At 38.3% G+C, this 22,127-nt stretch overlaps 1 long non-coding RNA gene across 1 annotated transcript; it reads right to left on the bottom strand.

The window, feature by feature from the left end:
• Positions 1-8,709: 8,709 nt before the first annotated feature.
• LOC120761480 (uncharacterized) lies at positions 8,710-20,813 on the bottom strand. The gene is made up of 4 exons (XR_005703667.2): positions 20,673-20,813; positions 18,856-19,011; positions 13,587-13,704; positions 8,710-9,334 (listed from the first exon to the last, which is right to left on the bottom strand). It is a non-coding gene; the product is annotated as an uncharacterized LOC120761480 (long non-coding RNA).
• Between the last annotated feature and the right edge of the window lie 1,314 nt (positions 20,814-22,127).

The following is a 22,127-nucleotide window of genomic DNA, read 5'->3' as shown; positions in this document are numbered from 1 at the left end:
AAGGAAGGAAGGAAGGAAGGAAGGAAAAGGAGTCCCCTGAGAGATTTAAACTATTTCGATTAAAAAAAAAAAAAAAAAAAAAAAAAAAAAAAGGAAACGCCTTTAGCACACCAAAGCAGACAGGAGTAAAAGAACTGATTAAACTGTTTAATCAAAAAAGATGCTTAGTTAGAAAGAAAACTTAAAGGATAAATAAAAGACATTTACAGGATTTCACTCCAAGAAGCACAGTAGATAGTACTCTGGAATTTTCTGCATATTCACACCTGCAGTAGGGTGCCTTTGTTTGAAGCTCTTTTGTTGGGTATGGACAATAAAGAGGATAGTGGCCCTAGGAAGGTGTCAAGGAAAAAAATGTTGCATCACTAAAAAACTTGAGAGTACTATCATGTGAGATTCCAAATGGCTGAGATATGGCAGCTCCCATCAGTGACATTTGTAGATGTTGGACCCCATGGAAAAAATTGAAATCCCACTGAACTAGAAAATCTTTAATTTAAGAAGCTCAGTCAGCCTCTAACACATGGACCTCATTCTTTCACACATCCCTTACCTTTCTTATCCATCACATTTCACTTGTATTATGCCAGATGCCTATAGTGAAAAATTTAGATTAAAACTGATCCAGATTTTTTTAAGGGAAGTCCTAGTGTTTCAGCTGTGCCAGAACAAGGAGAGAAGCCAGAGGAGTGGTAGAGATAACAGGTAGAGGGAACACCTTCTTCTTGAAATACTGGAATACAACATGCCCTAAACTGTCATAAATGTGTCATGCTGGATGCAGTTGACACTGCAAAAGATACATGGGTGTATCTGCAAGGTGGAACTGCAATGTTTCTGAAAAGGGCTGGAAAGATCTTTCAGTTCACTGGTGGGAATGGGGGTGGAGGAGACAGACATACTCCAAAAATTCCAATTCTGCCTTAGCTTCTGCTAGCTAATCCAACTATTTCCCTTGCAGCAATTGAGCACTCTCAGCTTACCAAATGCATAGAAAATGTTTTGAATAGAGTTTGACTCTTCTGAGCTGAGTGCTCAGACTCTGAGTGAGAAATCTAATCCAATAGAAGAGCTTAGAGCAGGATCATCTTTTCCAGCAGCTTGTAGATGACTGCCATTTTCTAGAAGTTTGTCCCATCTTTGTCCCACCTTTAAGACATTTCTTCTCACCATCCAAACAATGGTATTCATGCTAAATAGTTACAGAGAACACATTGCATCCATACTTACAAAATGCTAATTCTGTGCAAGCTAGTTCTTCTTGGACAATGCCGGTCTGTGTGGAGAACCATCTTTAGAAAGAGCAGTTAAAGACCCTCAAAAAAAAAAAAAAAAAAAAGATGAGAAGTAGTGCACTTGTACAGAAGTAAAGCATCCTTGAAGATAACATATTCAGCTTTCAGGATTCAGAGCAGCCTATTAGGAAATTATGACATTGAGCGTGTTTCCAAAGGTGTCTGCTACAACGGTGGGGAGATGCTAGTAAGCACCTCTGCTTCCTGGGGACATGTAGTCCCTATGGCAGATGCCTACAACTTTTCAACCCCATTTGTTCTGTTATTCTACCACTGTGATGGGTAAAAAAAAGACAATCCAAATGTCCTTAAGTCATGTAGCTCCCACGCGACAGAGCACAAAGCTCCTTTTCAGTCCTGGAAAAGAGTTTACTCCAAAAAAATTCACCTGAAAAGTGTTCTCGTTTTGGAACAGTGTGTTTCAATTATGTTCTCGTTCCCTGAAAATGTGCTAACAAATTCTTATGTGCTACTCTAATTGCATCTCAAAGAGTCAACCACCTGTAACGCTTTCAGCATGTTTGAAATATTTATCTGAGGAATTAATTCAGCTGTTTCTCTTCTAGTGGTTCTGAAGTCCTACATTCCCTCTGAAACACTATCACACAGGGTGTTCACTTGTATGGCCTCCAGGTTTTGCAGCCCTGGTGCATCATCTGACTCTTTTCACCTGAAATTCTTAAGCTGAGGAAGAGGGACTCTCAAAATCCTGCAAGTCAAGGTGCTGGAGGAACTAACCTAAAAATTTTTAGTTAAAAAAAAAAATCACCAACCTGGTCCTGCTTTCCTACACGTCCAGTAACTCAGAAAAAAGGAACTGTGATGCTGAATGTATCCTTGCTGGTGTCAAAGCTGGTAGATAACAAACTGCATAGGTCAATTTATACTAGTCAAACCAATTATTTTCAGGCATCAAGCAGCACTGCCAAATGAATGGTAACATTCTGCTACCTTTAGTCCAGCTTTCAAGGTTTTCTGTACAACTGTGACAACACAATGCTTCCTCAGTCTCTTGTGGGGATGGTTTGGTTAGGGATTTCCTTCATTTTAATTTCTTTTCTTAAGAGCAGGCGAAAAAAATAAGAGCTAGGAAAGTAGCCAGAAAGCAATACTGCATGTCTCTGTGACAGAGGAAAAAGAGAATACTGTTTGAAAATAGGAGTACAGACAGGAATAAATGTTTCCCCAGTGATACTTCCATGAACATTATCAAATCTTCCCCAGTGTAAGTACATGTGTATGCACACATGCACTAAAATCTCATTCATACATCCGTAGACAAGTGAGTCTTGTTTTTTATAGCATGGTGATAGAGAGAGCCACAATCAAGACAAGTCAAATTTAAACAAAACCTTCTTGCTTTTGGAGGAGTGTCCTTAATAGACAACTGAAAAAAAAGGGGGTTTCTGGGGTTTCATCTATTTTTAAATATCATTGCATATTGGGTGGTAGGGGCAGGTGGGGGGAGGTGGAAATTTGGAATATGGAAATGTATAGAAAGCCCTGGGGTCATTAGGGATAAACACATAGTAAAAGAATCTTTATTCAGATATGTCACCAAAGGGAATTGTACATCCAAAAGGATGAACAATTGCATTGCTTCTGGAAACACCTGCATCTGCAGCTGAGAAAACACTGCATTATTTAGGTCTTATTTGTCATATCAACAAATGCCTCAGGCTTTTTGCTCCCTGCATCATTCCCATTGCTATTGCAAAATTAAGAACTCTGTTAACTCTGAAGGGTCATTTTTTGGTTCCTTTCATTTTGTGCATTTGATTAATTCTAGCTCAAAAAAAATTGTTAGTATCCATCAACTATTTTAATCATAAGGTGTTTTGTTCAATACTTTTTCCATTTTATCTTCTCTTATAGAGTAATTGTAGAGAATTCTGATTAAAATCATCCTTATTTGGCTATTCCAAATAAGAAATTAGGAAATTACAACATGCAGGGAAATCTGCTGGCCGATTTCTTTGTCATAGGGGATGACATCATTCATATGAGCACCATATGACCCCGAAAAACTGAAACAGGTGTTTCATAGAGCTTTCACAACATAAACCAAATCTTTCTGGGTATGAAAATTTAGCGACAATTGCAAACCCTGCCATCTGGCACTGTAGTGTCTCAATTATTTCCTTAGCAGTTTCCTGTTAGCAAAGTATTAAAAATAATTTAAAAAAAAAATAAAAATTAAAAAGAGAGATAATTTTGCAGAAAACCTTATTAAAAAGGTGACTTTTCAAGTCTGTTTCAGCAATGGTGTATATATGTATACGGATGTGTACATAAGAATGTGTAAGAATATAAAATCCATAAAAATAAGTAGCTTTTAATTGATATGAAAACCTCAGGCACTCAATGTCAAGTAAATCTCCTCAGCGGTAACAACACACACTAATTTTAACTCAATGGAAAATTGCACAGAATTATTATCATATTTTTCTTTCCTTTTTAAATTAAGTATTAATGCTAGTTTCTATGCCATCCTAGCTAGCATTTCTTTCAACAAAACTTCTGAAGATTCATAGGATATCATAAATTGGCATGGGGCAGATAGACATGATTCTTTTTCCAGCAGTGCATGAAGAGACAGACCAGCAAGAAGGCAATCTAGGGATTCAATCTTAGCTCCACACTTTTGCTTACTTATTTGTCATATGTGATTCTTCTGCTGACTTTTACTTGCCTCCCCCCGAGTCTTTAGTCTTAATACTAACTTCATTTTTTTTTTATTTTATTTTTTTGAAGTGCAGTCTAAACATTTAGGGAAGATATTTGTTCCACATAGACTGAAAATTTAGACCTGAGTCTGCCTAACAGACAGCAAATCACCCCTGACCTGAACATAGCTCCTTAAAGCAGGAGCTGTGCAGGCTTTTCACCAAAGATTACCTTGGACCTTATGGCTAAGACTGGACAAGAGACACTGTATCCAGAGAATGATCCTGTCAAGGCAATACTACTTCAAAATATCCCTATAGAAGCCTTTATTAAGGCAGCTTTTTACATTATGCTGCTATCAAATGTCAAGATTTTTTCACTTTCACAAGGAAAAATAATACCTGTGTTTCTCTGGGGCTGAATTACATTTTAGAGTTGCAATCAAGCCCTTCAATCAGGACAACTACAAGTATCTTACACATTCAAATGTATTTTAATAAAAGCCATGACTTCTTAATGATATTTAATAGCCTGTATTTAACACCTAATCTGTGTTGTTTCTGAAAAAAAAAATCCTCTTTGATATAAACTTATTATCCACACAATGTTAAGCCATAAAATATGCTAAGTTGCTGACTGCATAGCATCATCAATTAACTTTATTTTTCATTTTGCTGAAGGAGAGGAGGTTTCTGTTTGCAGGTCTTTCATCACACACTGCACATTCAAAAGTAAAGAGTGGCTCTTTAGAGCCACTAAGAAAAATTTTCAGTTGCTAATGTGTGTGCAGATTTTCCCAAGCAGCCAGACTGTAGGTGGCTATGATTTATCACTGTTTCAATTATATCTAAGTAGGACTTCTGAATGAGACAGACACATAGCACAACATCTTCCAAAGTAAATATTATAAAAAGCAAATTTTTAAAATTCAGTGTAATTCTTGAATGAGTGATATTTCTTGTTTCTCCCCTCGCAATGACATTTTAAATAATTCTCCTATTATAAATGTGTTTACATATGATTTTCTCATTTTGTCTTTTTTCAGTGTAATTTCTCAGGGATAGGGGTAATTTACATTTGTGCTCCATGGGATCACAACCACACTCTTCACATATAACAAACAGCATCATGCCAGCTGTTTGTCTGTGCTGTGGTGCAGGGTAATTGCACTGCGACTTTTCTGTTCTGCCAGTTTTTATTTGCACACTTCAAAGGCAAGCTTGAACTAGACCAGGGTTAGTGTATTTCTGAGTCCAATGCATTTTCAGACAGCTGAATTTCAAGAAAAAACATAAAATTCCTAAATATTTTTAAAGTTTAATTTGTAAATGACTACCAGAGTCCAGTTTCAAAACAGGTATTTTCTAGATTTAGATTCAGAAATTCTCTGTTCCTGTCACACTGAGAGATACTTACTTTTTACAATTATTGGTAAAAGACATCTATAATGCAAATTGAAAACTGTCTAGTAGATCAATCTTTCAGTGAAATCAGCCTATATAGCTACAGAGAAAGGATGGCAGTAACAAATAAAGGAGAGTCAGTGTGGTGGTGCAGAACTGTTTTATTAGGTTTTTATAAGAAGTTTATGTTATGGTTCATTTCACTGTATCCCCAATGTTGTAACCCTTTTTGTGTTGTCTGTATAACAAGGTGTTTTGTGTCAGTCCTCCCACCCCCCTCTCTGGGGCAGCTTGTCTATCACTTTGAGGGGCCCTCCCAGGTTGTGAAATCTCAGGGAGAGGGCTTCAGGTGATAGGCCCCCTGGGGGGAATTCCTTTAGCTTTGGATTTTAGTGGTCCAAGGCTTGGGGATGGGCACACCTTGTTATCCCCTGAATCCCCTGATTTGTTGCCTTGTTGTACCCCCCTGGAACCCCTCCCCCGCTTATAGGGGGTAGGAGGGAGGAAAAAACTCTCTCTGCATCTCTCCCTCAGCGTCTCAGCTCGGAGCTCTGAGCCTCGCTGCTCCTCAACTCTGGAGCTAATAAACATCTTTTAACCTGCTAAGCTGAGAGCCAGCCTTTTCTCTTCTGCTGCTGTTGCTGTCCCAACACGTTTGGGGTTCAGCTGCTAAGCCAAGAAGCCAAAAAGAACTGGAAACTTCTCTGCCTGGGTTGACTCGAGCTAGCCAGAGGTCATCTCCCGCCCGGTGTGGGACGGAACCAGACACAAGTCAGTGTATCCAAAAATTAAGACTCAGGCTAATATTTACCAGAGGTGTGGATGAACAAGACAGAAAGGGCACTCATTAGAGGATGTAGAAATACTAGAAAGAGCAACATCTAATTACTCCAGCCTCAGATTCAGCAGTTTTGACTTGGAAAAAGCAGAACCCTTCACTTTCACAGCAGGACAGCCTTTGTCAACACATCTCCTGTAGCAATTAAATTTCTCATTTCTCAGCAAAGTAAAACACAGACTAGCTTCTCTTTGGAAGCAAGGGCTTTTGCACAAACAAGTGCAGCAGTCTGATAGCCCATAGCAGAAGGTGCTGATTGCAAGGCAGAATAAACACTGACAAAGTAGCAAAAAGGACAAAGTTTCAACAGAAAAGTCAATCTTGTATAAAAACATGCTTCCTGCCCATGATTCAGAAAATCTTGAGAAATAGATGACTTTCACTGAGGCCTTTATACCTGAAAATGTTCAAATTCTCATTCATTACTTTCATATTGAAGTAATGTAAGAAAGGTACATAGAGACTGAGAACAATGAAAGAGCTCCACATCCCATTAGCGATAATTGAAAGCTCTCCTCTGTGTCCTGAACAGCTTAAATCAATGTTGATATCTCCTGACACATCACAGCACAGTCAGTCCTCAAATCCTTTCAACAAACAACCCAGTACTGGCAAGCATTCCACACACTTCGTGTTGCAGAGATTTGCTCTTTCTTCTATACTTATCTACTTTGTTAAACCCAGGCTGATGCTACTTTTACAAAATTTTAAAGGAAGAAAACTACTATGTCTCTTAATTTCTGAAATTTATTTAACTATTTTATGTCAAGGTGTAAGTCATGTTCTTGTTGCAATCAGCAGTGCAGTTCAATTCTCATTATTGCGTGTGTGGAATGTAAATTTTCTTAGAAAGATCAAAACAATCAGTGATTGTTAAGAGAGATATTGCAATGCATTGCAATCTCTCATTTGAAAAGGTCCACCTCAATAATTCTTTAGTCATCCATGGACAAAAGGATTGACATTTGAGAGTTTTCTTCATTCTGTCTTTCTCCATCTACTGCAATTATAGGGGAGATATCAGATGCTGGAGAAGTGCTGATTAATTAGTGCTTTCAATTCCCACCAAGCATGCACACTGCTGTATTTCCAAACAATTTACGTAGTCTTTCTGCTTTGCCCAAATACTTGTTCATCACTGTAGGATGGCAGTCTTTTGACCTTCTTTTATCTGCAGTTCAAAATCCCATCTTACTGAACTGCATAGTTTCTTTCCACTGTAAGATTAAACAGCAAGATGCATCAGTTTCTTTCACTTTTTCACCAACTATGTTGAGGTGAGACTTTTTGATCCTTTTTCTGGCCCTTACAGGTAAATGCTAACTGAACTCCATCAATAAAGAAGAGACTAGAGGACTGCATCTGATCCTGAGTACAGTCTCCAGTTTCATCTGTGTCATCTGTAGCATTGCCAGTTTTACTCTTTGGTTAAAATTATTTGAGCTGATATTCTGAAACTCTAGCGCAGCCTATGTCTTCTTTCCAAAGAGCTGATGCTTTGCAGTATCTTTTCATCCTCACTTTATTCCTGAAGCTGAGTTTGGTTCTTGAATAAATTATAGGGCCATGAGATTTTTAACACCAAGTAAAATCCTCTGATGTTATGTATGTTAACATATAAAATTTCTTTCGTAAATTGCTGCTGTCCTTGTCTTCTTGTGATCCATAGCAGCATCATGCTGCTATGAATACATGAGTCTGCAACACCCAGAAGGCAGAAAGATTATGCTTTGATCAGGAAAATGTCTTTCATTACCACTGGGGGGGGGGGGGGCGGGACGTGTTTCAGTTTTTGAGGTACTGAGGCCAGAAATCAGACCCAACAGTGTTCAGCGAACTAAACTAAAACATACAACACAATAGAGATTCTGTGGAAAATTACATGATGACCATATTCAAACCAATTATAGTCAGACAAAGAACTTCTAATAAACCTCTACACTGTGGAGATCAGATTCATGGAATCCTCTACCCTGCTGCTTCTCCACGTCTTCACCAAATGATGGTCTTGTTCTATCTGGAGATGGTCAATATAAGCTGAATTTGTGGCACACATAAACAAGGCAAATGGATATTTCTGTAGAAGGGAATAAGGAGTAACAGCCTAACAGAGACCCACACAAAGGTCTACAGAACTAAGGTTTTAAAGAAGAGTCAGGACTTGTGGATAATATTGATGGAAATTGTTGCCAAACACGAAATAACCATAACTACATGGGATCAACACTGTCTCTTTTCATCATTGATGAAAACACAGGTCCTGGTTTCTGAAGTGTTTGATTTATTTATATAACACATCTTAGAAGACAATTCTCTCTCCATTAAAATCCATTGAATCTGAAAAATGTATTATAGCTACTCAAGATTTTGACTTTGTACAGCAAGCATAAATAACGCTTTGGTAGTTAGGCTCACCTTGGTTTAATTCTATTTGCAACAAAGGCCCTTAACAAGAATTTTCTCTTTAATGATGTGTTTTCCACATGATCTGTAATTAAACGCTGTCCACATGTCTTCTCCTAGTAAGTAAACTGTAGTCTGGATAATTCCTCTTTCCACACAGCTAGATCTAACAAAGATGCAAAAAACCCAGTGTATTTTGCAAAACAACAAGCTCTGCCCATGCAGCAGCTAATTGGAATTCATCAAAATATTATCAGCTTGTGAAGATTAATTCATAAAGGTAGCATAACGCCAAGGTATTTCAAGTGCAGAGATGAGCAACTGGGAGAGAAAGCACCCTTTGGGTGCAGTAGTCTCTTAGTTTTAATCTTAAATTCTTTTTGTATCTAGAGATCTATCGACTTCTGCTAGACACATGGAATACATTAAATGGCAAGAGTTGGATTCCAGGTTTCAGTAGTTTTCACTGTGAGCTTCATAAAGAAAAATTAAATTTATGAGCATAATTTTTTTTCTCTTCACACTTACATGTATTATATTTGGGAAATATCCACAGCCAAATTACCTGGCAACACAGATTAGCTGTTGTGGCAAAAGTAATCTGTATCTGCTCATCTGTAAACATTAATATATCCAACAGAATAACTATACGAATTGCTGATGGTTGTTTCTCTTCTTCTTCAGTACCATTGACAGGGAATTCTGCTGAAGACCAAAGTGTGGTTAATCTATAAACAGAAATAGAACAATATTTTTATAATACTCTGATACACATGCAATTCTTGAAAGCAGAAACAAATAATTTGCTCTACCCCTGCTCTTGAAATACAGCCTAAGGAATTTGAAAAGAGAAGTCTGGAGGAAGATGCAGTGAGGGAATCCCATTCTACAATGGGATTGCCAGGTGGGAAGGATGGACCTAGAGCCTGGGAGGCTCTTGCACCCTCTCTGACTGGGGACAAGAGTACTTACACAGCACCAATTCAAGCATTAGCCTGTAAAAGCCTGTTCCTCATAGCTGACGAAATTGCAGAGGTCTTTACTTAATAAAAGTGAGGGATTCTTTAGTTAGGCTTGACAGCTAAGAAAAGCTTGCAATATAAAAGCACTGTGTCTGCTTTTCACAGCTCAGGGAGTTCAGTGGGAACAGTTTTGAATACAAATGGGCAATAAACCACCAATTATGAAAGAATCCAATTAGCTTGTTCTTGAACACTGAATATTTGCTTTGCATAAATATTCCTGATTATGCACTTGAAGAATGAGGAAAATCTAATTTTGGAGATCAGAGGAGGGACAATTTTCCACCTACTTTCAAAAGCAATGCCAAAATGTTTTGGGGTAGGGTTGGTTCACAGTGATAGAGAAAAGAAAAAAAAAAAAAAAAAAAAAAAAAAAAAAAAAAAAAAAAAAAAGGGAGGGGGTGGAAAAAAAACACCTGTGTGGTGCAGTTGACACACTGGAGGTAAGGGATGACATTCACAGGGACTTTGCCACACTTGAGAGGTGGAACTCTGCAAACCTTATGAGATTCAACAAAGTAAAGTGAAAGGTCCTGCACCTGGGTTGTGGCAGTCCCAACACACCTAGAGGCTGGGTGGGAAGTGGTTGAGAGCAGCCCTGCGGAAAAAGATTTGGATGTGATGCTTGATGAAAACCTCAACATGAGCTAAGCTCACAGCCCAGAAAGCCAATGAAATACTGGGTTGCATCAACAGGAGCATGGCCAGCAGGTCACAGGAGGTAATTCTGCCCTTCAACTCTGCTCTTGTGGGACCCAACCTGGAGTGCTGCATGCAGCTCTGGGGCCCCCAACCTAAGAATGTGGAACTGTTGGAGCAAGTCAGCAGGAGGGCCACAAAATCAGTAAGAGGACTGCAGCACCTCCTCTGCAAAGACAGGCTGATAAAATCGGGGCTGTTCAACCTGAAGAAGAGAGAGTTGCATGGAGATGTCATAGCAACCTTCCCTTAGTTGCTTAGTAGTATCTGAAGGAGACTACAGGGAAGCCAGAGTAGGACTCTGTCAGGAACAGTAGTGATAAGACAAGGAGTAATGGCTTTAAACTGAAAGAGAGGAAATTTAAGTTAGATATTAGGAAGAAATTCTTTACAGTGAGGGTGCTTAGACACAGGAACAGTTTGCCCAGAGAAGTCATGGAGTCCCTGATCCTGCCAGCGTTCAAGGTAAGGTTGGATAATGCCCTGAGCAACCTGGTCTACTGGGAGGTGTCCCTGCCAATTGCAGTGGGGGTGGGGTCTAGATGATCTTTAAAGTTCCTTCCAACCCTTAATGTTCTAAAAGTGGAAAGATAACTGTAAAACACTGCTATAAGTGCAAATCCTGTCAAGAACTGCAAGGAAAACAGCGCTACACTAAAAACACTTTTCAATAACTGTATATTATATTTACATATTAGAAAAGTTCCCCTGGTTTAAATTCGGGTTTAGCATTAAGTTGAGAGCAGAATGTAGTTATTGTTGCATCTTGGCGGACATGCAGAACTGGGAACAGCGCTGGTGTCCTTATTGTCATGTTGAATTTAATGTCTTTCTTCCAGGTATGTTCCTCGCTAGATGAAAACCAAAGCATTATGTTAAGCTACTTTGAATATTCCTTTTCTGTGATGCATAGTTTTGCAAACTGACAATAGAAATCTTTTTCTCATACAGTTTACCTGCAATATTTCTGTTCTCATCAGTTTCTTGTCTCTTAAGACACACCTCTTTTTTAACACAATGCCTTGAATAAGCTTTCTATAAACACTGCTTATTTTTTTTGTATCCTCCCTTTTTGTTTGTTTGAGAGGTCTTTCAATTCAGTTTGACTGAATCTATATTTTGAAATCTACTGCATGGAACTGGAAAATAAGAAAGTGAAATTAAGAACTCATAATTTGTTTGAATGCTGGGCCACCAATATTATTGTGACTGTCCACTTTCATGCTCACTTCATAGGGGAAATAGAGACTGTTTACTTTGCCCATCAGTGCTACTGAGCCAGCAACCACTCAAAACTCAATAGTGTTTGCACAAAAAAAAAAAAAAAAAAGTAGCAAAATCGCTTTAAAAAATGTTTTTAACGTCTGACATCTTCATTGAGGGAAAAGGGATGTCATGTTTATCCCTCTGTAATTTTTGTCTAAGTGAATCCTCAAATATCCTGCCGTGTCTATTTTCAGGAATATTTCTATGCTTAAACAATCGGGTTTTCAGCCTCCAGAGGGACTGGTTAAGCTCATTTAATTCTTTTAAACTTAATTAAGTTAGCATTAGGAACAGCATAAAATAATGTGGTTATTTAATTTCTTTAAAATACACATAAGAAAAAGCTGATACTTTTTATTTTTGTGATTTAAGATTTATAAATGTAATATCTGAGCCAAACTTTCAAAACAAGCCCTGACATTAATGACAGTAAATCTTAGTTTCTGCCCAGGTCTGTTTTCCATAGAGTGGGAGAATTCATACAAGAGCACTGACTCAAATTCTGCACCACCTGATTGACTCCATTTAGATCCAAATGATTTGTCGTGGTGCACATTAATGCAGCTTTTGACCCATTTTGAACAGGAGGAGTGACAGGGAAGCGTGCTGTGTTGTTAAAAGCAAGCTGCTTCTGCAAGAAGCTGACTCCCTTTCCTTGTACCTTGCCATCCCTGCATGCAAATTAGGATGATTAGCCTACAGAACTGAAGGCATTTGTGATTCAAAACTGCAGTGATATGTTTTGGCAGGAGACAAAAAGCAACAGGATCAGAACTTGCATCCTCTGAAGGATGAACTTTACTGCTGCTGCTTGACAGCGAGTGTAATAAATGTGCCTCACAAGTAACTGGACAGATATGCTAGGAAAAGGATCACATGATGAACTCCATGCTGCCAGCTTCTCCATAGCCTGCAGAACTATGTGAGAGAAGACCAGATGGGCAAATAAAAACATCTTCTGTATCATTCCATAGGTGAATTAATTAAGGTAGACAAATGGGCTTCCTGTTAGAGGTAAAGTGTCAGTACAAGTGGGTGAACTGACAATAACAGCCATGAAAGTGATGAGAGAGCAGTATAGGAAAAGAATGGCAAAAGAAAAAGAAAGTATCAGAATTAATACATATTTTCCCTTTCATTAAAAAATTCTTTTGTAGGATAAAGAATTTCTATTTCTTCTGAAATAATTTCTTCAAATTCCAATGTGTCTACATTATGTTCTCTCTTAGTCAAAAGTGTTGTAACATGACAGAATAATTAGAAAAATATTTACAAATTAATTAAATTCTTGAATACCTTGTAGCAATTATTTAATTGACACATGAGGAAGAAAATACAAAGGGGTAGAGAGCAGTGGGAACAGGATGAGAAGCATCATAAAAGATGTAACAGCTGTAACTTCAAATAAATATTCTCCTGAAGAGAAGCCAAAAACCTGACAACAGAAGCAGTAGGGTTTCAGTAAGCAAGGAAATATACACTCATCTCTTTATCAAATGATCTACCTATTTGATCACTCTGCTGCCTTTTTTTAGCACATTTGACCACGGTGATTCAAGTCTACAAGGGGAGACTGGTAAACACCAGTTTTTTGTTCTGGCTTTTCTCACATCAAGGGCAGTGTTCCATGAAGGCAGCACCAGAAGCATCATGCCCAGCCATGAGGCAGGACAGATACTGAAGTTGCCCTTGTACTGTATTCTTAAACAGTACAAGGACAACTTCAGGATCAGAGGCAGTTAGGGATTCAGGATGCCAGTGCTCCATACCATCAAGCCATGCCCATGGGAAATGTCAAAAGCCAGCTTCTGCTAAAGTTTCTTGTATGGTCTGCTCACCTCATTGTTCATTTGCAAAACTAAACACTCAAGCCAGAGGATACATCAGCAAGTTGAGCTGCCACGTTCTCACACAGATAAAGAATGTTTTCCCTTGGAAGATATCAGAGAGAAAGCAGAAATAATCCAGAGACTCTCTGGCCTTATGACCTTACCTGCCAGGTTGAAAGAATCAGGCAAAGAAAGGTGCCAAACCAGTTAGCTCAGTCTGAAGAAATCCCACTGAGGAGACTCTACAGGTCCAACAAGTCCAAGAACACATCTGCAGTTGTCCTGGAAATTGCACAAAGCTCGCAGCATTGACAAATTAGCCAGCACCAGGTAATTTTTTGCAGTATTTTTCTGAACTTGTGTTCTTAAATTCCATTTCCACTAGATAACTGATTTATTTAATGCCTTCCTTATCTCGGTTAAGCAATTTGTCCCACTGTGTGTCCTTGGAAAATAAGCTGTTTAAAATTTTAGCTGCATAGGTTTCTGTCAGCTTTGGCATATTATTTAATTGTAAGTTTCATAAGGCTAAAATAGAAAGACTTTACTGACCTTTAAAATAGTTTAGATTTCACCTTTATGAATTTCCTGTTACTGTATTGTACATAGCTTATTTTACTACTCTAGCCAACTCCCTGCATATCTTGATTTCTCTGTTAAAATCATGAAATCTGGGGTTGCTTGGTACAGATTCAAGAAGTGACACTATACATGTGTTATCAAAAAAGTGATGGTATATAATCTTGATCTTTTTTACATAATAGCATTTTGCAGTACCAGGAGAGTGTCTGACCTTTGAAGTTATTACTAAGTATAAAGTTAGATATTCAAAGAGAAAAAGAGTTCTTCCGATATTCAGCCCATTTCTAATGGAGAAAATTAGTCTGGCAGGATTTCTGTGTTGCATAAAATAAAAAAGGTTTGTATTGTTTAGATTACAGAGGAGATGTAAAAGGAGCAATGATAAAGTTACACCAGATAAGCAGTAGAACCATTAAGGCTAGTCAGAGCTTTCCTCATTTAACAAAGAACCAGGAAAAAACTGAAGTACATACTTGTATATATTTTTCTGCCCCATGAAGCTTAGTTAAGCATGAGAAAATAAGATATGTAGAGGCAAAATAAGAATGTGAAATTGCACAGAGTTTGTGAGCTTCACTCAACTTTGCACCAAAAGTGATTACAAATCTCTGAGTTTGAGTCATTTTTCAAGTTTCAAAATCCTGCCTTAACCTCTTTTTCAATTCTTCCATATAAGAAAGCAAGTAAATGTTGCTACATTTTCAAAGACAGTGACAAACTCTCTTGAGAGCAAGTTTTCATATAATTGGACATTTAGAGAAGAGTGTTGCGTCCTATGGTGACACTTTTATCATTGGCCCCTCTCATGGACAGAATAAAACAGATTGGTCTAACTTTAACAAAAAAGCAGACATAAGCCTAAGTAGATGTCTTTTATCTACATTCTTACTTCAAGAGACTTCAATATAGAACATTCCACTTGGAACTTACATAACAGTTAAATCAGAATATAAATGTTACTCATTAAACAGGATTAGATTATGGAGACCAAGTATACAGTGCTTGCTCTTATATTGGTGATTGTAACAGTAATGGTAACAGGGTACTGCTTTAAAGCCAGCCAAGAAAATATTCAGCTCCCATGTATTATCTAAACATCTTTCCACCAAATACAGATAGATGCAATTTTCTCTCCAAGGTTTAACAAAGGCTTGAAAACATTGTGCTTCATTGAATGCAGTTGCAGGACCATTGACATCCATATAGCTGGGAGAGATTCAACTATCACCAAAAGAAAAGCCAAGAGGGGGGAAGAAAAGCAAAGACTCTTTGCTTTTAGCTCAGATGCTTACTGACTATAACCACAATTATTAAAAAATATTTCACTGTTGGGGGTTAAGTTTTCCTGTGGAATTTTTTCCCCCTCATAAGTTACTAGGAGACTAAATACTAATAGTTAAAGGGTGTTCAACCTGGACAAATGAAGTTGATCACTTAGTTGTGGGGAAGGAAAAAGGCTCCCGTGAGCTGAGGGTGGGGGTTCTTATTTCGGCTCTCGGTTTTCCGGGAGGAGGACGGTTGAGCGACGGGTAGCTGCACGGATTCCACGGTTAACGGAGGGGTTCGGTCCTGAGAATTCTATCATCTGTTGGAGCACCCAGGAATTCAGAGGTTTTTTTCGCCTGCCCTGCTGGATTTTGGGTCAGCCCGGGTCCAGCCGCTGCAGCTCCTCCAGCACTGCTCACTTCGCTGGGACACCCCCTGTCTGCTGGGGACAATCCACCACTTCCAGCCACCAGCCCTGGAGTTTCCACCGTTTCGGTTTGATGCTCTCGGGGTCCCAAGAGATCAGACTGCCTGGGGCTGGTGAGACAAAGCCCCTCGGGGTTCTTGGCTCTGTTTTACTGTTATTATAATTGCTGTTGTTGTTTGTCTGTCCTGTTATATTTACTAGTAAAGGACTGTTATTCCTTTCCTCATAGCTCTGACTGAAAAGTTTTGGGGTTTTTTTTTAATCTTCCAAATTATAATAACACGGAGGGAAGGATTGGAATTCCCCATTCCTAGAGAGGCCTGCCTCTCCCTAGCAGATACCTGTCTTTTCAAACCAAGATATTCACTTTTTTACATTTATACTTTTTTAGGCAGAACTGATTTCCATTCCATACTGTAACATAAATACCTCCCAGATAATGAGAAACTCAATTTCTATCACCCTTCTTGTTTGATTGCAATTAGCACAGATGAAGAATTGTCAACACAAATGCTTTCAACAACATAAGCAGGCTTTTCCTAAGACACCCCAAGAAGTCAGTAATGTGCAATTTATGTGGAACAAATATGGGAGATGCAAGATTAATCCTGTCAAGAAAAAACAATATGAAGGTTGTCAGCCAAATTATACCTTTCTGTGGGCTGCTACCTTGAGACTGATATTTTACACCCAAAAAATTTACACTGCTGCTCAGCAGAGAAGACTAGAAGAATCAAAAGTGCCACAGTGCTCAAAACTGAGAGCGAGCTCATGAAACCTCATGCTCAAATTCAAAAGATCTGGAAAATTCATGGACTCTGGACCTTTACCAGGAGCAGTCAAGCAAATACAGAGTAATGTTGGAAAGGAATTAAACAGGAGTGCCAGTGCAGCCTTTAAATTACTTCTATAAAACAGAAGAAATAAAATTATGTAGTATAAAATTCATTCTACATGCATAAGGAAAAGGGGGCAAGAAACCTCTTCAGATGCTACAGCTGAGACATATCTGTCTTAATTATTTTTACGGTGTCTGATACAGTTTGGACTGTGCAAATTCACACTCAAACCTTCCCAGGAAAGGTTTGTGAGGGGTCACAAACAACTGCCAGTCAATCACCCCAGTTTGCAGAGTTAGAAAGATTAATTAGTAGCATTAATTGATTGAAGTCATTCAATGCCAGCCAGCATTCAAGCCAAGAGCAGTTGGATGCCTATTTAATTTGCTATCGTGGGCACTGCTGGATGGATTCAAGAAAGACTCTGAGGATGATCTTCATTTACACCATGTGGTAATTCCTGAATGGGGATTTGAGCTGCAACATATTTTAGGGGCAGGGAGATGGGGCTGTGATGGGGCTCTTGGAGCTGGCCTGGAGGCACAAGACAGCCTTGGGCTCCCCCCACAGAGGCCACCTTGCAGTAACAGCAGTGCCCCTTGCTCTGTCCTCTGCTGCTTCTCCTCATACACTCTCAGAGGCACTCAGGCGCAGTTAAACTACGCATAAGTAATCCTGCAAATCATTTAAGTTACCAAAAGGCTGAGCACATGCATGGAATTTTCTGTAACTTTTCACTTTACTGATCTTACTTTTCTTCATTAAACTGAAGGGATTCTTGAAATCCAGCTGGTCCGTAGTTTTTTTGCAGTTATATCCTGGTTACAAGGAAAGGCTCTGCACAAAAGTACATTATCCATTTTTGGGAAACAGAATGTTCCCATTTGGGAGAAATTTAGGCAGTTTCTGTCATCCCAGGAGATGGTAGCCACAGCAACAAGGACTCCTCACAGTCTTCTGCTCAGACTTTCCAGTGGCAGCACCAGATACATTGGGTCTCCTAAACCAATGCAACCCATTCATGCTATGTCTGATTTTAAAGGCTAGTTTTCTTACCACTTTCTCATAGAGCAGCAAATCCTTCCTGAGATGTTGAATTATTGTTAATAATAGTGTTAGTCATAGGAATCTCCTGGGCCAGCTGCCACTGCTTAAGTAAACACTGAATAAATATTAATGTGTTCTATTGTTTTTAGGGTGGACAATCAGCAAGCTCTTTGTAGAAAATACAAAGATGGAACCAGTCTGAAAAGTCACCTTTAGTACTTGCAATAGCATGCATTTCTACCAAACTTAATGAGAGAAATGAAGATAACATGGTGTGTTGTTAATATTTAAAGAAAAAGCAGAATCCTTGTTCACTTTAAATGCAATGAAAAAACATTGTATTTCAGACTTCTGCACTGACATAAGTATGCAAGCTGAAATAAAGCCTGAGCTCTATTTTACTTTTAAAATTAAACAAACTGGTAGTAGAGATGAAGTTATGGTAGAGAAAATAATACTAATATTTGACTAATATTTTAATAGAAATGAAAAAAATATTTAGAATTATCTGTACATACAAATGAATACAGAATTTTAAAATACTTTGTTAAGAGGAGAAAGAAAGAATGATACTTCAGACTCTTCAATTGCACTGTTTAAATTTCATTGATGAAACAAGAAAATGTGAACAGGAGAAACTGGGAAACTTGGGGGTTTTTTTACCAAAACATTTGTTTTCAAAGATTTGTCTTAAAACAGCAGAATATAGCACATACTGGTCATCAGACTTAACTTTACAGCCTGGCAAATACAACTTTGCCATTTCTAATAAGGGTCTGTTATGTTATGTTGTCTATGCTCTGTAGTTACCTGATGCCTCAAGGTCTCAGAACTTGTTTGGGCTGATCCTGGCCTGAGAACCTTTAGTTTAGCTGCAATAACAATTTTATCAGCCAAATAACTTGCTTAAATTCGGATTATTTTTGGTTTGACTGACAGCAATAGGAACCCGTGACTGGGCCCATGCAGAACACAACGTGCAGGGGCAGAGCACAGACACACCTGGTGACAGGAGGGCTCAGACTGCAAACACAAATCACAGGGGTCACACCACAGTCACAGCAGGAGGGCAGCCTGGTACAACTGTACAGAGAGTTGGTTTCAGAGACAAGGAGGAGAATGGAAGAAAGTACATTAACAGGGAAACAGTGATCAAAAAGCATTTGTGGTGCCACTCTTAAGGAAAAAAAAAAAAAAAGCAAAAAAAAATCAGAGAAGCAAGTTAGATACAGAAGAGAAGGGCAAACAAGACGACATGAGTATCATACTTACCCTGTGAAGATGCCAGTACACTGTCAGCTTGTTGTGAAACATCCCTTCTGGTCTTCCCAGGAAAGTCAGAAATACCAGCTTTCAGACATCATCGGAGCAACACTGGAAGATCAGCTTTGCCGTCAGCCAAAGAAAAGGTGTTGATGCTCAGAAGTTCTGGAATAACATTTTGCACTGTATTACTAATGAGACCTTTCTAGGTTAATTAGGGCTATCATTGCAGCTGGACTCAGGAAAACTCATTGTTCTATTTTGATAATACATTTCAACCATTTGATTATAACATCTTGACTCCATAAACAAGGTTTGATGCCTTTTGTCCATACCATGATTTTGAGAGTAATGGTATCAAGGTGGATTTTGATGAGCAGTATAAAGAATTGTTGGGTTTTGGAAAACTACAGAAGCTGTAAAACTGACAGAGAAAACTGGAAAACCAAAAACAGATTAAAAAGAGATAGTTTAGACATGGGGGAAAAAAAAAAAAAAAAGCTTCCACTGTTTTTCAGGGAAGTGCTAGGAGGTGTAACAGAAGAACAGGCATAAACACCAAAGTGATAACCAGATCATATTCATTAAAAAGAAACTCTAACAGAAAATCTTTAGCACTGCTGGCAAGAAACAAACAGTTGGCTAGAAGTCATACAGTTGACAGGACTAGGAGAAAAAGGATAAAGAGTGAAAAATTCACCAAAAAAACCAGCTACTACATCTTCCCCATTCGTCAGCAGTGTAATGAATGCCGGCAGTATCTCAAAACCAATAAACTGTGGAATATATCAAGTCATTCTATCTATCTATAAAAATTACTTTTAAATGGCTCTTCTATGAAATCTGCCAAATGGACTGAATACCAATTTGGAACTGCAAACACATACTGATTCTGCAGTAAATCAGTGAATCATTTAAGTGGAAAGTGGAAAAAATCATAGCTTCAGGGGCTATGAATGTACTGACTTTTAGTTAACATTTTAGCCAATGAACAAAAAGAGGAAAATACTGCAGGAAGGGAAGGGAAGGGAAGGGAAGGGAAGGGAAGGGAAGGGAAGGGAAGGGAAGGGAAGGGAAGGGAAGGGAAGGGAAGGGAAGGGAAGGGAAGGGAAGGGAAGGGAAGGGAAGGGAAGGGAAGGGAAGGGAAGGGAAGGGAAGGGAAGGGAAGGGAAGGGAAGGGAAGGGAAGGGAAGGGAAGGGAAGGGAAGGGCTTATAATCTTGAAAATGTTTTATTTTTCCAGTAAATATGCTTCTTTCTCTGAAAACCTTTATTTCATCAGCAAGCATGCTATGAATCTCCTAATTGTTGATCTTGACAAGAGGATGTAGCAGGCAAAAGTTATTCTGAATTCTGCTTCAAGCTCAAATAGTTTTTATTTGCCCACAGCAATTTCAGAATTAATAGAAAAATCATTACATTAATGTCACTCAGCACTGTTGCTGCATGCCTGAGTTAAAATGGTTTATATGTTTCCATTTTAAGTGAACACTTTTCAGTCTTCACTTGAAACTCTGAATTTTTGGGGGGTGTTATATTTTTAAAACACTCTGCACTAATTTAAATGCATGAACAAAAGCTTTCACCTTGTTCTGTTTCTCACCATTCCTGGGGTTTTTTTCAGTAGATATCCTTCTCTTTGGCATTAGAAATTCTTTTGAGCTAACTTCGTACTGCAGTATTTCTGATAAAAAGATTGGGAAATTTTGCAGTAATTTTAAAATAACTTATGCTAGGCAATTTCTGTAGAACATTTCCAATCAGCAACTTCAGAAGGGTCATTTTTGTCCCAGGAGAGTGAGATTCAAGAGTAGATCCTGTTCCTACCTTTGCCACAAATCTGCTGAGAGACACTGTTCTCTGTTGCTCTGCTTCTCCTGCAGCCCATTCCAGGTAGATGCCATTCCTTATTCTCTGTTCACTGGATCCATCACAAGACAGCAGACTTTCACCCACAAACATATACTTTGTTGAAGAAAACAAATTAAATTAAATCTGGGAAGAAAGTTCTGAGATTTTAAATGAATGTAAAGTTTTGTTGAGGGTTAAAATTTAAGCTAAAACAGCTGAAGTCTGAAATTGACTCCAGCTGAGACAAGCTCAGAATCAGACATCTTGTTCCTGACATCAGTGTAGCATGCAAGGGTATTCAAAAGGGTATTCAAAAGCCACAGATATTGCTGGTTTGCCAGAGACTCATCAGTCAAGTAAACAGATAAGAAACCAACTTTTTTAGAACTTTTCAACTCCAATTTCTTAGCTGCTTTAATGAAACCTCCAACTTCAACAGTTCAGATAATTAAATTTATATATACATATGTATGCTAGATAACTTTGGCAGCATGGCTCTTTCTTATGAATTACTATATTCTGAACCAATGACAACCTGGAAAGAAGGTGTTAAGACTTTCATTTGAAAGGAAGTAGGTAAACAAAGGAGCTTGGAGCCAAAATAGAAAAGGAGAAGGTGTTCAGGCACCTCAGGAACAGAGTAAAGAAAGGCCTTGAATATTCACTTTTCTTTGGTAAGTTGAAAGAAAATTAAACATCTGGAGGATTATAGTAACTGGCAGTGACATAAACAAACTGTTAGAAACAACAACAACAAAAAAAAAGTTGTGCTTTTTTTTTGTGGAAGTTAGAGTCAGAAAGTTAATAAAAATGATAAGGTTTTGAGACCTTTATTTACAGGTAGAGTATATGGATGACTGTACAGAAAGTAAATTATAAAGTAATAGGAAACAGAAATGGATCTTCAGCTCAATACACAAAGAAATGCATACAAGAACAACCACCACCTCTTGTTCAGGTCCAGTAATGGCAAAATGCCTGAAGATCCTGGAGCATAAGAGTTATCATTTCAAACTAGAAATAGATTAAAGAAAGGCATGATCCAGTCATAGAGTCCATATTAAGAGAACAAAAAATTCATCCCATGCTAGGAGGATACAAGTAATTTTTCACAATAGTTCCTACCTTAACCCATTTATGGTGGGTGACAATTATTCAAAGATCTATTTTTTAAAATTTTATTCATGTCTTTGTTACTCTGCCAGCTTAGGGTAGAAACACGCTGTATCATTGAATTAAAAGAATCTAATTTTGTATTAAACTGCTAAAGTTTCTGCTTTCATTTCCATTTCAAATTTGAATCTAACCTCAGGTATTCAGTCATTTTAATGATTCAAAGCCCTAAATATTGGGTCTGAAAATGTCTATCAATTCAACTGCACATATTGTGATCAGCTGGGGTAGGGGTAAAGTCAGAGATCTAGTCCAAGC

Source organism: Hirundo rustica, chromosome 1 (assembly GCF_015227805.2).
Source record: "Hirundo rustica isolate bHirRus1 chromosome 1, bHirRus1.pri.v3, whole genome shotgun sequence".
NCBI lineage: Eukaryota > Metazoa > Chordata > Aves > Passeriformes > Hirundinidae > Hirundo > Hirundo rustica.
The sequence above is the reverse complement of the archived record's forward strand: the minus strand, read 5'-3'. Positions and strand labels throughout refer to the sequence as shown.